General features: G+C 45.0%; 1 protein-coding gene across 1 annotated transcript in view; it reads left to right on the top strand.

Moving 5' to 3' along the window:
* Window positions 1-2,417: 2,417 nt before the first annotated feature.
* TMPRSS4 (transmembrane serine protease 4) overlaps window positions 2,418-15,560 on the top strand; it is a 44,867-nt gene continuing 31,724 nt past the window's right edge. Inside the window, exon 1 of the mRNA XM_036744057.1 lies at window positions 2,418-2,559. The gene's annotated coding sequence lies outside the window, so the exon portion shown is untranslated. The remainder of the gene's footprint in view (window positions 2,560-15,560) is intronic.

Raw genomic sequence — 15,560 nt, 5'->3', positions numbered from 1 at the left:
CAGAAGAAGGAAAGGATTGGGGGTATCTTTGACAGAAGTAGGTTCCCCTAAATCTTTCCTTCTTCCAAACTTCTCCAGAGAGAGACTGGGGTGGGGGTGGGGGGCCTTAAAGAACAAGACTATAGTAGAGGTGGGCCATCTGGCCCAAAGCCAGAAGCCTCCCAACTTCTCATCCAGGAGGGGTCTAGGCTGAAATTCATCCTGCCTCAACATGGAGAGTCCATGCCCTGGGAGAACTTCACTAAAGAAACAAGGAACAGATGCTAAGGTCATTAGCTGCAGCCTGCCTCTGGAGTGCTGAGACCCAGTGGGTCCTAGGCTAGATACCCTAGTGACTAGGCTGTCTGCTTTTGCATGGAAGGTGGGCTCTAGAAAAGGTCCCCAAGACCCATATGGTCTAGAAGAATACAGAAGGGTGAGGAGAGACCACCTAGATCTACCATCTGCTGATGCCACCCTAAAACACAGAGGAATGGTACCAGTCAATAGCGTGAAGAATTGATGCTCTGAGAGGTACTGTGACTGGTTCCAAGCAGCACAGCAAATGAGTTGGTGGACCAAAAGCAGTTGATGATGTTTCCACATTCTCTGAAAAGAGCTCAGCATTATAAGCAATAGTCTTTAGATGGAGAAACCAAATCACAAAAGCCTTGGATCTCCAGAAAAAAGGTAGTGCCACAACCATTAGGACACCCTGGCTTTGTGCCCCATGAGCTAACCACCAAATCACTCTCTCTTAATAAGCCTATTTTTCCTATTAATGAAAACCAGGATAAATGGTAGCTCATTTCCTCCTGTGAGTCCCTCCCTATACAGAAAGCCCCACAGGCTGCTGCCCCTTAACAATAAGTTTCCCCTAAACCTATTCAACAAGTATTGGCCAAGTGCCCACTCCATGCCCAGCCCCAGGTTAGGCTCTCCAGGGACTCAGAAATATAAGACAACCCGCCCCTTTGAGAAGATCACACATTGCCTACCAAGTGAAGTGTGACTTAAACTGCAGAGACTTAACCCCAGGGAGAGACCAGGAACTCTTTTACTCAGTGATCTTGGGCTTTCTTTATTGGCTCTCTAGAAGACCCTTCCCAATGAGAGACCGAAGCCCCATATTCATCCGAAACCTTTGGATGAGGAGCCCCCAAGGCTGCTCAGGACCTCTGGAAATGAAAGAGAAAGAGTAAGTCCCTTCTTCCCACTCTTTTATACTTCAAAATATGAGGGAATCCCCAGCTCAGATCAATACAGACCCAAAGCATTTGGCCAGATTTGGCTGGGCCTTAGGAATGTGGCAAATCGAAAAGCCATCCAGTTTGTCACATTGGCCTGTCAAGTAGTCACCCTGGAAAGGATGTAGTCTCCTGCAAATATCTAGAAGAGAAATGGGAAACTGTGGAACCCACTCAACTAGTCTCTTCCTACACAGTCTTGGGCTGGATGAGAGTTCTCCTGAGAGAGTTCTTCCAAGTGAAATGAGAGGTCAGACAAAAGAGACCCTGGAGGAGAAGCCCCACACCAAGGTCCCTACCTAACCAGAGGAGGGGATCCTGATATTATTCTGATCGCTGAAGGAAACAAGTGGACATTAAACCCAGGAAGGATTCCAGGTTGGGAAACTGCTAGCCGAGCAAGGTAGAGTGAGTCGTCATCACAGCATCAGACAGAGCATCCAGACCTATACCAAGATCAACCAAGATGTGGCTGATGAAGCCACAAAGAGGCTCTTCCCCACCTTAAATCCTAGGCCTAGGGATAGAAGGGACTTCAGAAGCCACCTAATGAAATTTCTACATTTTGCTAATTAGGAAACTGAGTCCCAGAGAGGTTAAGTAACACCCAAGGTCACACTGCTAGCAAGCTTCAAAGGATTTGAACCCCTCTGCTGGCTCTCAAGCTAGTACCCATTGTACTGTATCCCACTGCCTCCTTGGAAGGGTAAAAGGCAGAGCTAGAATTTGGGGTAAAGAAGATAAGCAACTGACCTGAGAAGCAACCCACTTGGAAACTCAAAGAAGGACTCTTTTTAGTATCACTTTTTATAGCTATACATGTTTGATGCTAGAAAATTCTTCTCTCCAGGAACATAAGAATCTATTTTGTGATACGTGGACCTGCATATTTCAAGTAAAGACTCAAAGCAGCCAATAGGCCATCGCATATGAGACACAGGTTGTTAACTCAAAGGGGGTTGTTGTTGTTCAGTCATGTCTGACTTTTCATGACCCCATTTGGGGTTTTCTTGACAAAGACACTAGAGTGGTTTGCCATTCTTTCTCCAGCTCATTTTACAGATGAGGAAACTGAGGCAAACAGGGTTAAGTGACTTACCCAGGGTCACAAAGCTAGTAAGTGTCTGAGGTCAGATTTGAACTCACAAAGATGAGTCTTCCTGACTTCAGGCCCAGCTCTCTATCCACTGTACCATCTAGCTGCCCAACTCAAGGGGGAGAGAGGGTATAAATTTCTAACAGCACTTAGAGGTCTGGTCTCAGGATCTCCATCTGGAAAGCTTATGAAGCCTTGCCCTCTTCATTCTACTGATGGGAAAATGAAAAGAGGACTGTGAGTAAATAAGGAACCCAGGGAGAGCAGGGGTTGGTGTTCTGAACTTCTGGGAAGGAGCAAGCCCCTGCCCAGCCTCTCCTCCTGCCTCCTTAACAACCCAATTTTAAAATCTCCTCCACATTCCCTTCTGGCCTAGCCCCCTCAAGATACCAGCAGGGTCAGTATTTCATTGTCTGCCCTATTACAGCAGTCCCCACTTGTCAGGCTTCCCTGACCTCTGACACAGGGGACACAAGAGAGAACAAAGAAGGGTTTAAAGCCACTGTCTCAGATGCAGCTGTCACTGACATTATGACACAATGACACCATATCCCAACCCTTTGGTGTTCTCTGGGACTAAGACATCAGGCAACTTACAGTCACCCACAGACCTTCCCCAGGAATACAGGAGAACATAGAGTCACAAAGGAAGAAAAAAAGCCACCCAAGTATAACAGATACCCCCTCCCCAACAACACAGCTACTTTACCATAAGGCATTCTCACCTCTCTCCTTCCCTCCTTTCACAACATCAGTAGAAAAGGCTAGCCACAAAACACCAGCTTAGAACATCTAACTTTCCCTGCTTTTAGGCAGTCTCAGGTTCAGGGAAAGACTAAATAAAGTAGTCCTCAAGGATAGTGTCCACACCTTCTTCTTCCGGACTCCACAGTTCAATCATCCAGACTTTCTTAGAATAGCACAGTTGTCATCTAGATGGAAAAGTTCTACGAGGCTGGCCCTGGGTGGGTCCACAGAACCACAGAGCTGTAAAAGACCTCTGATGCCTTCCAGTCTGACATAGACTAGAATGAGAATGCCTTCTATGACATACCAACAAGTAGTCACCTGGCCTTTGACCAAAGACCTCTAGTGAGGGGAGAAGACCACTACCTCCCAAGCTAGTTTGCCCATTCCACTTTGGGACAGCTCTGTTCCCCCAGATTAAGACAATAATCTGCCTCTTCTGGCTCTGCCCTCTGGAGCCAAAAAAAAACCAACTCTAATCTCCCATTTTCATCATGACTGCCCTTCCAATACGTCAATATGCCTACCATGTTATTTCCTCAACACCCAAGTCTTCTCTCCCCCTGGCCAAACATTCCCAATTCCTTCACCAAATCCTAAAGCCCTCTCCCTCTCAGCTGCCCTTCTCTGGGCTCTCTCCCGCTTATCATTGTCCACTCTGAAATTCAGCTTACAGAGCTGAACACAATATCCCAAGTGTGATGTGACCAGAGCAAAATTCACCAATACCATCACTTCCCTAACCCTCATCATTATGTCTTTCTTAATTTAGCCCAGGTTCTTATTAGTTGTTTTAATCTTTTTTTTAAAATTTTGGGAGAGGGGAAGGGTGACAACTATATCATACTGTTAGTTCAAACTGAACTTGAAGCCCACTAAAACCCTCAGATCTTTTTCACCCTAACTACTATCTAGACATGCGTTATCTTACATTTGTAAAATTGATTTTTTTTAACCCAAGTGTAAGACTTTACATTTCTCCTCATTCAATTTTACTTCCTAAGGTTTGTCCCAATAGCCTAGCCTGTCAAGAATATTTTGGATCCTGACTGTCATCCAACATATGTCATTGGCAAATTTGATAATCATGCCTTAAGCACACCCAAATGTTTAGGCTCTGCTTGGTTTGCACCTTCCTTATTCTTCTGCTGTGCAAATCTAAAAGAAAGATTGGCATGCCTTCTTGGCCAAGGGACAGAGAGGCAAAGGAGGCCTGGAGAAACTGGGACCTGTGTGTTCTTTTAGATAAGGACAAGAGTCGGCATATTTTATAAATGCTTATGGACTGACTGACGAGAGCTAGTGATTCCAGGAGGACACTCCAATCAGAAGAACCATCCAGGCAGGTGGGACTGGCCATAGAGACCCTAAAGTACCACAGGTAGAGAGAGTAAGTCTCTTGGAATTACCACCTAGAATCTGCCTATTGGATAGTGACCTGCTTAGGATGGTGTACCCAGAAGGTACAAGTGGAAAGGGAGAAAAGGAAAGGGAGAAGTATTTATTAAGCACCTACTATGTGCCCGGCACTGTGCTAATTATTATCTAATATTATCTCATTTGATCCTTATAAAAACCAGGGAAATAGGTGCTATTTTACAGTAAGGAGCCTGAGCAGAAAGGGTGATTTGCCCAGGGTCACAAGCTAGTAAGTAGTTGAGACTGGATTGGAATTCATGTCTTCCTGATTTGGGGTCCAGCTGCCTAAGGGCATTCTTCCAGAAGAAAGGGAATCCATTAGGAGTAGTGAGTAAGGTTCTAAGCTGCCTAACCTCTGACCTGCTTAGGTCTTTCTGACTATCCATAGGGATAGGATTTGACATAGGGATAGGAAAATCCCAAGGCAACATTATAACCCTTTCCCTTTCTGATCAGGGTGATCTGAACTTCCTGCATTAATAGTAGGGGTGAGGGAAGGAGGCAGGTAATAAAAGACAACCACTTAAATGAGGTAAAGCCCTTCTCTTCCCTGCCTAACAATGAGATAGGAGACCATTCAGCAAGGCAGAAGGTCTATCACCCAGAGGACTGAGAGTCACCAGCCTTGGAATAACTGACCAAAGCAGATAAAGAGGGAAAACATACATACATGTATATATGTTATATGTATTGGAGGCTTAGCAAAGACACTGAAGTGATTTGCCATTTCCTTCTCCAGCTGATTTTACAGATGATTAAACTGAGGCAAACAGGGTTAAGTGACTTGCCCAGGGTCACCAAGCTAGCAAATGTCTGAGGTCAGATTTGACCTCACAAAGATGAGTCTTCCTGACTCCAGGCCCAGCCCTCTATCCAAGCTTCCTCTTGGAACACTTTCAGCTCCCAGGACTGATCCTGAGCTGCCCTGGCTTTTACATGATTGCCCGGACACACCCACTGGTTGCTGTCCTTTTCACAGGCTCCAGCTTGTCCATGTGGCACTGGGCTCTTCTGGACAGTGAAAGATCAGTCTCAAAGGGAGGACCAACAGGAAAGCAATGTGACATTTCAGAAACAGGGCAAAGGAGTGTCAACAGAAGCAAGCATGGGAGAGGCAGTATGCTGTGGTAGAAAGTGCACTCATTGTCTGCACACTGAAGACCTGAGTTCAAATCCTGACTCTGCTACTTACCACCCGTACAACCTTCATCTCTCTGAGCTGCAATTTCCTCATCTAAAAATGAGGAAATTAGACTAGACAGTCTTTAAAGTCTGGCATTCTTTGGGAGTTGAGAGCTGCAAGTATTATTTTTCTCTAATAGAGAAAAAATTAGAGAACATTAGAAAAAAATTAAAGATAATTAAGTAGAGAAAAAAAATCTTCGGAGCTCTATGTACACAGTCAGGGAGTTCTAAGTTATCAGTTATAGACCAGGAAAGGAAGTGATCTCAGTATTAGTGTAGATTGTCCCTCCTTAAAGCACCACTGGGATGAGGTCAAACTGCTCTGCACCAACAGGGAACTAAAAACAAAAGAGATTATGTGCCTGGCACTCATGAGCACCCTGGATTAGCCGCAGCTAGAACACTTATGTCTTTCGGGTCACCACATCCCAGCATGCAATGGAGTGGGAGAAATTCCAGAGCAGGGCAATAAGAATGGCCCCAGGGTCGATGTGCGAGCACGTGCGTGCGAGCACGCGCGCGCGCACACACACACACACACACACACACATTCACACCACACTCATCCCTGTGGATATGCTCTCCGTTGGAACCATTGTGTAGGAAAACACCAGGACCCAGGACTTGCATCTAATCTCTCTTGCTTTGGGGTCTTCATATTCCCAAGTTCTGAAGATCCAGGTGCAAGCCCCCTATTCTAAGGCCACCTTGGTCTCATCTCTCTCAGATCCAGTCATTCTTCCTCATTCTCTAGCACTGAATCAATCCCAGCTAGGGATATGCAGATAAATGTTTCACAATTGGATGGGGTCGGGGCGGGGCAGTGGGAAGGATGTACCTATGAGACCTTTAAATTTAATCTGCATTATTATTAGCATTTTTCCATCACTTTCTTAAGTCTATACAATCCACAAAATAATAAAGCAATCCCTTGCCAGTTTCTGAGGTATAAATGCTCTCATGGAAAATTTAACTACAGCTCTTAAGAAATCAAACAAACTGACTCCAGCATACCCCTTATCTCTACCACTCTTAATGCTAGTGCCTTTCTTCTGTTAATTATCTCCAATCTATAGTGTGTGTATGTGTGTATGTAGAGAGAGAAGGAGAAGGAAGAAGGGGGGGGGGGGAGAGAGAGAGAGAGCAAGTAGGTGATACAGAGGATTAAGTGCCAGACCTAGAGTCAGGAAGACCTGAGTTCAAATTTGACCTCAGACACTTACTAGCTGTGTGACCTTGGGCAAGTCACTTAATCCTGTTTTCCTGAGTTCCTCAACTGTAAAATCAGCTGGAGAAGGAAATGGCAAAGTACTCCAATATTTTTGCCAAGAAAACCCCACAGGGTCACAAAGAGTTGGACACAACTGAAAACGATTGAACAACCATATGTGTGTGTGTATACATATATATACATGTGTGTGTGTATATATATGTATATGTGTATATATGTACATATGTGTGTGTATACATGCACACACACATATATATATCTGTATGTATTTATTTGCGTGTTGTTTCCTCTATTAGATGGTGAGTTCCTCAAGAGCAGTGCCTATCTTTTACCTTTCTTGGTATCCTCAGTGCTTAGTACAGTGTCTGGCACATAGCAGGTGCTTAATAAATGCTTGTTAACTGACTGACTGACAACAGTCTCTACACCTGCAGGCAATTTTATTATTAACCCCTCCTCTGCCACTGTGCATTTCCATACAAGCTTTCTTATATTTCCATACAAGTTTCTTTCTACTTCATACAAGGCCAGCTTCTACCTCCCTCATTCAGCAACTGTTCTAACCTCTGTCACACATATGCACGGGAGACAGATCTCACACCACACCAAACTATACTGACCACTAATAACAAGGAAGTATTAATGCTCTCTTCTAGGCCTCAGAGCTAATTAGCCGCTGCAGACCGCTGCTCAAACACCTTGCCTTCCTCCAGACCTTACCCTCATCTAGCCAAACTGCTAGGTAGCATGCTGTATAAAGCCCTAGGCCTGCAGTCGGATAGATCTGAGTTCAAATCCAGCTTCGTACACTTACTAGCTATGTGGTCCTGGAAAAGTCACTTAAGTTCTACCCGCCTTGTTTCCTCAGCTGTAAAATAAAGATAATAGTAATGCCTGCCTGCCAGGTTGTTGTGGGGATTAAATGAGATCAATGTTTGTAAAGTGCTTAGTAAGCGCCTGGCACATACAAGGCACTCTATAAATGCTTATTCCATCCTTTCGCCCATTGATTTTACAGATGAGATAAGAGACTCAAAGGCATTAAGTGACTTGCCCAAGGTCCCAAAGCTAGTTATTACTGGAGCCTGTTTGAACTTGGAATCCAGTACTCCTGTTTCTGTATCACTCTGCCTTTCATTTATATAGCCCTAAAGAGGATGTTTAGAGAAAAAGACCCATTAGAGGAAAAGACGGATATTGTCAGTATTATTACTGATTGTTCGTAGGGTTGGGAGTATTGCAAAATAATAGCTTTTTCTTCCTTTTCAGAGAAGACATAATTTCTCTGGGACACATTTGTGTCGCAACTCATCCATAGGAGAACAGAAGTAGATAGAGCCCAAAGCTAGGCCAAAAAAGGTGGGAAATATGCATTGGACCCAGTAGGTATGAGTCATTCCAGATCTATGAATGGGCTGATAGCTAGACATTAACCCAAAGCACCTCTGGACCAGAAGCTAGAATTCTGTGAAAGGTACACTGGCAACACCCATGCTTTGACATCAGAAAACAAACCAATTTAGTTTGAGGCTCTGCCACAAGGTAGTCCCCTAAGGACCATGGCAGCTGGCCAACTGGGGAAGCCAAACACAGACACTAGTTAGAACAAAGGGTGCTGACGCACAGCTTCACCAAAGCGCCAAGTCAGTCTTAACCAGAGAGGGAGCAGGACTAAGACCAAAGAAAGAAGCTGTGTCTTCAGAAACTTTGCCTATCCCCTCTGGTTTAATTGTGGCTATCGGAAGATTTCCATGCTCTCTAAATTGGCCCCTTCTGTATTTTGAATTATATCAGTTCTCTTATTTTATCTTTCCCACTTAATAGCTATTAATTCTCCTTTTAAAAGCCAATTAAATTAAATTCAATAAACACTTACTAATCAATCAGTAAGCATTTCTCAAGTACCAAGTATGAGCCACTCATGTGCAGGATCAGGGAATAAAAATGCAGAGGTAATAATCCTTATCCACAAGAGTTTATAATGGGGGAAGAGGAGTCGTGTGTGTGTGTGTGTGTGTGTGTGTGTGTGTGTGTGTGTGTGTGTGTGTGTAGATAGATATGTGTGTATGCATGTACATGTATACACAGACAGACATTTGATGCTGTTATTGTTCAGTCATTTCAGCCATGTCCAACTCTGTCCAGCACCATTTGGGGTTTTCTTGGCAAAGATACTGGAGTGGTTTGCCATTTCCTTCTCCGGCTTATTTTACAGATGAGAAACTGAGGCAAATAGGGTCACACAGCTAGTAAGTGTCTGAGGCAAGATTTGAACTCAGAAGATGAGTCTTCCTGACTCTAGGCCCAGCACTCAGTGCACTATGGCACCACCTGGCTGCCCTAGTGAGTTAACTAGGAAGGTATAAAAGGATTGCCTAGCAGCAGTGAGGACCCAGGTGAGGTCCTGGCAGCTCTGTGGAGGATGAGTTGGAGAGGAGAGAGACTAGAAGCAGTAAGACCAGGTAGGAAGCTCTTATAACAGTCCAGGTGAAAGGAAACGAAGGCCTGACCTAGCATAGTAGCCTTGTGAGTGAAGACAAGTGACCAGATGATATTGGCAAACTGAGCAAATGATCCTTCATTTCTCTGAGACTCAGTTTCCCCATCCATAAAATGAGAGGGTTGTTATGGATGATTTCTGAAACCCCTTCCTGCTTTAAATCTATAATCTTATGACATTGAGACAAAAATCCTCAAATGGGAGAGACCCAGATTCTGATCTTATCTTTTAGTCAGTCAATAAGCATTTATTCGGTGCCTACTACATGCCAGGCACTGGGATACAAAGAAAGGCAAAAGAAAGTCCGTGCCTTCAAGGAGCTCTCAATCTAATAGGGGAGACAATATGCAAACAACTTCATACAAAAGAGCTACATAGAGGATAAATAAGAAATAATCAACAGAGGGAAGGCACTCAAATTAAGAGGGATTGGGGAAAAAATTCCTATAGAAAATGGGATTTTAGTTGAGACTTAAAAGAAGCCAGAAAGCTAGTTGGCAGAGATGAGAAGAGAGAGCATTTCGGGCATGGACCAGAGAAAATTCTAGGAACCAAGAGATAGAGTATCTTGTTTGAGAGTATCTGGCCAGGAGGCCAGTGTCAATGGATCAAAGACTACATGATGGGGAATAAGGTATAAGAAGACTAGAAAGGTGAGGGAAGTAAGGGGAAAGGGGTATGGGGGAGAGGTTGGTTATGAAGGGCCTTGAATGTCAAACAAAGGATTTTGTATTTGATCCAGGGTGTCACAGGAAGCCACTGGAGTTTACTGAGTAGGGTGTGACACCATCAGACCTGTACTTTATGAAAAACTCTGGTGGCTTGAGGCAGGCAGACCCACCAGCATGCTACTGAAATAGTCCAAACGTAAGGAAATAAGGGCCTGCACCGTGGTGATAATAGTATCAGAGGAGAGAAGAAGGTGTATTTGAGATGTTGCAAAGGTGAAGTCAGCAGACTGGATATCTAGGGGATTAGAGATACTGAAGTCAAGGGTTGACACCTAGGTTGTGAGCCGGGGGTGGGGGGGGACTAGAAGGATGGTGGTGCCCTTGGCAGTAATAGGGAAGTTTGGAAGCAGGGGAAGTTTCTTTTTGGGGGGGGGGGGAAATAATGAGCCCAGTTTGGGATATATTGGGTTTGAGATGTCCACTGGACATCCAGTTCCATTATGTACAATATGTAGTTAGAGATGGAAGACTGGAGGTGAGCAGAGCGTTTAGGGCTAAGTAGATTTGAGAATCATCAGCACGGAGGTGATCATTAAATCCATGGAAGCTGATGAGATCACCAAGTGAAGTAGTATAGAGAGGAAAGAGAAGAGGGACCAGGACAAAGCCCTGTGGGGTATTCACAGTTACTGGGCATGACCCAGATGAAGATCCAGGGAAGGAGACTAAGGAGGAGAGATCAGGTAAGGAGGAGGAGAACCAGGGGACAGTGGTGTCCTAAAAAACTAGACAGAAGAGAATATCAGGGAGAATAGGGTCTTTCAACAGTGTCAAAGTCTATGTGAAGTTCAAGAAGAATGAAGATTGAGAAAATGCTATCGGATTTGAAAATTAAGAGATCACTGGTAATGTTGGAGAGAGCAGTTTCGTTGAATGATGAGGTCAGAAGCCAGATTGTAGAGAGTGAAGAAGAAAGTGAGGGGCAGCTAGGTGGTCCAGTGGCTAGAGCATTGGGCCTGGAGTCAGGAAGACTCATCTCCCTGAGTTCAAATCTGGCCTCAGACACTTACTAACTGTGTGACCCTGGGCAAGTCACTTAACTCTGTTTGCCTCAGTTTCTTCAGTTGTAAAATGAGCTGGAGAAAGAAATGACAAACCACTCTAGTATCTCTGCCAGAAAAACTCCAAAAGGGGTCGAGAAGAGTTGGTTGGACATGACTGAAATGACTCAACAACAAAGTGAGAGGAGGGGAAGTGGAGGGACTTACTGTAGACGGCCTTCTCAAGAAGTTTAGCCACAAAGGGCAGAAGAGATAGCGGATGACAGCTAACAGAGATGAATAGGTCAAGAGATGGTCTTTTGAGGATGGGGGAGGCATGAGTATGTTTGTAGGCAGCAGAGAAGCAGCCAATAGACAGGAGACTGAAGATAAGTGACAAAGTGGGGATCATAGAGCGCTTAATCTGCTGCAGATGGGATAAAATTGATCACTTGTGCCTGTAAAGGCTTTGCCTTGGCAAGGAGTGGGGCCACCTCTTCATGTGACACACGGGTGAAGGAGGAAATAGTGGCAGAAGGCCTCTAAGTGGCATTACCTCTGTCTCTGAGATGATATTTGGCCTTGGGCAAATCATTTAAATTCTCCAGGTCTCAGTTCCCTCATCTTTTAATGTGAAACCACCCCATTCTCAACCTCTCCTCTTGCTTGTCCCCAGAGTGAAAATTCTGTACCTGAACACAAAAGCTAATTCCTAAATGATGGCAGTAGAACAGCACGTACTCAGCGAGACAATGGAGTGCCACCTGATACGCCACATATGCCCCAATCCCTGCCCTCTGGCCATTGTCTGCCTGGAATGGGGTCCGTAGCCTGAGTTACTCAAGTTGCCAGGAAGTTACCACTTTCTTGGCACGGAGATCAAGACAAAAGGAGTCTTTTGTAGCAAGAGTGATTGAGGTGAAACCTAAGGAAAATCTTCCTGATTTGAAGGACTGCTTGGATGCTAGACTGTTTTCAAGTGGGGTTTGTGAATTTTCTTCACTATGGAGTTGGGAAATACAACTCTATTCGCCAAACCCGGCTTAAGGGGAAGTAAAGGGAAAGGGACAGACAAGATGACCTCAGAAGTGGGTGATTCTCCTTCATCATCACTATTGCTGAGAAAATACACCAAATACCATCTATGTTGCTCCCAGCTCTGGGGTTTCCCCCCACTCTCATTGCCAAGCTAAGTTGAAATACTCGACCACCGCCATGGCTGCCATCCCCAAGCTAGCTGCACCTCTTACTCCAGCCTTACCTGTCATGGCTAGGACTTGCAGAAGAGAATATCTTGGATCCAGAGAAGCAGGAGGACATTGAATTGAGTGTCCCCAAGTCAGGGGAACAATGAAGAAGTAACTGCCCCCCCCCAAAAAAGATATAGCAGAGGCCACAGGGTAGTGTAGACCAGGCAGGCTCAGAACAATACCACCCACTCTCCTTAGCTCCTCTGCTCAGCTGCTCTCATTAGCTGAAGATTTACTGGGCTGGGCCCCAGGAACACCCCACACAATGATCCCAAAGGGTTTGCCCCGATCCTTTTGTTCTGGTCTCAGCATCCTGCCTAGCACCAGTAAGGAGCTGTTTATCCCACTGCCTAGCAACAGCAGCAGCTCTCCCTGGTTCCCGTTCCTCAGAGACCGTAGCCCAACACCCTGGGTCCCCAGGGAAAGCGCAGGAGCAGCAACAACTCAGCAAGATCAGAGGCCAGAAAGCAGCTTTTTAATCTCCAGTTGTTTTCAGTTATCCAGTCTGTCCAGTCTGGGAGGGGAGAAAGCAGTAGTGATTCTTGGGGGAGAGGGAAGAAGAAAGAAGGGGAAGAGAGTACCCAAAGGCATACAGATTGGAAAGAAAAGATCTAGCCAGTCTTTTATATATCCACTTGGCTTCTGTCAGAGGCTGCCTCATCTCTGGCCCCCAGTAACAGGAAGTAAAAAGTGTACCACACTTGAATACCATCTGGCTGTATCCTTACAGCAATTCTCTGCTTCTGGGCCAGATTTACAATCTTTGTATCTGCTTCACTAAGCCCCACAGTGATACATCCCACCCAACACATACAACAGGGATGCCAGCCATCCCCCCTCCCCCAAGCTGAGGATTTGCCCAAGACTACACAATAAATCAGTTGTCCTGAGCTCCTGACCTTACCTCCAGTATTCTTACAATATACATCCTTATTCCACAAACAAGTTGATGGGTTTCCTAAGGGTAATCAATCCATATTTCTTTAGGGCTTTGGAGTTTACAAAGTATTTTCCTCTATGAGATAGAGTCTCATAGATTCTATCTATCTATATTTTATATATACATATGTATATATGTAGCAATATGAGATAAAATATCCCCATTTTATAGATAAGGAAATTGAGGCTCAGATAAATAGAGATATAGATATAGGTCAGGACAACAGAGAACCATTTGAATGCCACAGTTCTGTCAGGTTTCCGCAGGACACAGGCTGAATGGGACTACCTAACAATTGTCCTCAGACTAATGGCAGGAGAGGAAAAGACTTTTTTCTGGGAAGTGGGGATGCTCAGACACCCAGGACATCATAGCTGTCTCCCTTGAACCGTGTTGTCAATAATCATTCATGAAGTTCCCACTAGAGAAGTAGCCTGGCCTAGTAAAGAGCCAGAGTCCTAAAGACCACTCCTGCCACTTATACAGACTGCCTATGCGACCCTGCCTCTGGGACTGCCCCAGCAAGCTTTCTCGGGTTACAAGTTGCTGAGTAGGCACTGATATTGGCTAGTGGAGGGAGTTCCCTACAAAAATGAAATTGCAGACCTAATCCCCTCAAAAGCATGCAGAAGTCCCAAACAGACAGAGATCCTGGGTCCCTTCCTCAGTCTACAACTCATGCCCCTAACCTCAGCCACTATCCTGTCCTGAAGGCCCAGTCAGTTAAGATCCTGTATCCAAATGCACCTGCTGAGCCCAGGCCAGCTCACTTGTGCCTCTGACACTCCCGAAATTATTTCAGATAAACAACAATCAGTGAACCCAGGCTGCTGAGTCAGGGAATTTGTTCCAGCCTAAATGATTCACTAGACAAAGCTGGGGAGGCCTAGACTCTCTGGCCACAGTCAGTCGATATGATTCTAGGACAAGGTGTTCCCTACCCCAAAATCAATTTGGGGAATGGCTAAAGAAAGTGCTTGAAAGCACCCTAGCGTGGGGTTTTGGAGACTTGTCCCCATGGAGCATTGTGGGGAGTGTGGGAGTGCATCTCTATGTGGTGGGAAGGTGGCAGGAATAGGGAAGGATAGGTGTGTATGCATGTGAAAATGAGGATGTGTGCTTAAGTGTGTATTTGTATGTGAGGATAGATAGATAGATAGATAGATAGATAGATAGATATAGATACATATAGATATAGATATATTGTGTGCGAGTGTGTATGTGCAGTATGAGTGGAAATCCTTTTTGGTGTTCAGTTGTTTTCCAGTATTGTTCAACTCTTCATGACCCCCTTTAGGTTTTTTTGGCAGAGATACTAGAATGGTTTGCCATTTCCTTCTCCAGTTTATTTTACAGATGAGGAAACTGAGGCAAACAGGATTAAGTGACTTGCCCAGGGTCACACAGCTAGTAAGTGTTTGATGCCTGGATTGGAACTCAGGTCTTCCTGACTCCAGGCACAGTACACTATACACTGCACCACCCAGCTGCCCCAGACCCTAGTGCCTAAAATATTTTGTAATAAAATAACAGATGATCGTGTGCAGAGATCACAGAGGACTGTTTAGGTTCCCTAGTAAAACCCTCCTCCGAGACCACATCGTGGCATGGCATGGTGGCAAGCTTGAGTTCTCAAAGCCAGCTGATCACAAGCCCTAGTGGGTACTATCAGTCTGGGGAGGCTTTGACCACGTCTACAGAAGAGAATGAACAAGACAGAAAAGGGAAAGCCATACTGTGTGAGGATCAGGAGAAGAAACTAGGGAGGTTTAACAGGAGGAAAAAGAGACTCAGAGTCTGAGGGCACATAACAGCTGTCTTCAACTAATGAGTTATTAGGTGCCAGCTTGTTCAGCTTGGCCCCAGTGGGTAATAATGAAGAACTGTTATCTATGTAGCACTTTCAGGTTGAGGGAACACCTCACATACATTAGATTCTAACAACAATCTGGTGAAGTCCGTGCTATTAACATCCTCAATTTATGAATGAGGAAGTAGAGCTTCATAGAGGTGACTGGCCCAAGGTCATATTGTTACTAAACGTCTGAGACAAGATTTGAACCTAGGTCTTTCTTCCTAGGGCAGCCGGATGATGCAGTGAGCAGCTAGGTGGCACAGTGGATAGAGCACCAGGCCTAGAGTCAGGAAGAGCCATCTTCCTGAGTTCAAATCTGGCCTCAGACACTTACTAACTGTGTGACCCTGGACAAGTCACTTAACCCTGCTTGCCTCAGTTTTCTCATCTGTAAAATAAG

The sequence above is a fragment of the Trichosurus vulpecula genome, chromosome 2 (genome assembly GCF_011100635.1).
Source record: "Trichosurus vulpecula isolate mTriVul1 chromosome 2, mTriVul1.pri, whole genome shotgun sequence".
NCBI classification, from domain to species: Eukaryota; Metazoa; Chordata; class Mammalia; order Diprotodontia; family Phalangeridae; genus Trichosurus; species Trichosurus vulpecula.
The sequence above is the reverse complement of the archived record's forward strand: the minus strand, read 5'-3'. Positions and strand labels throughout refer to the sequence as shown.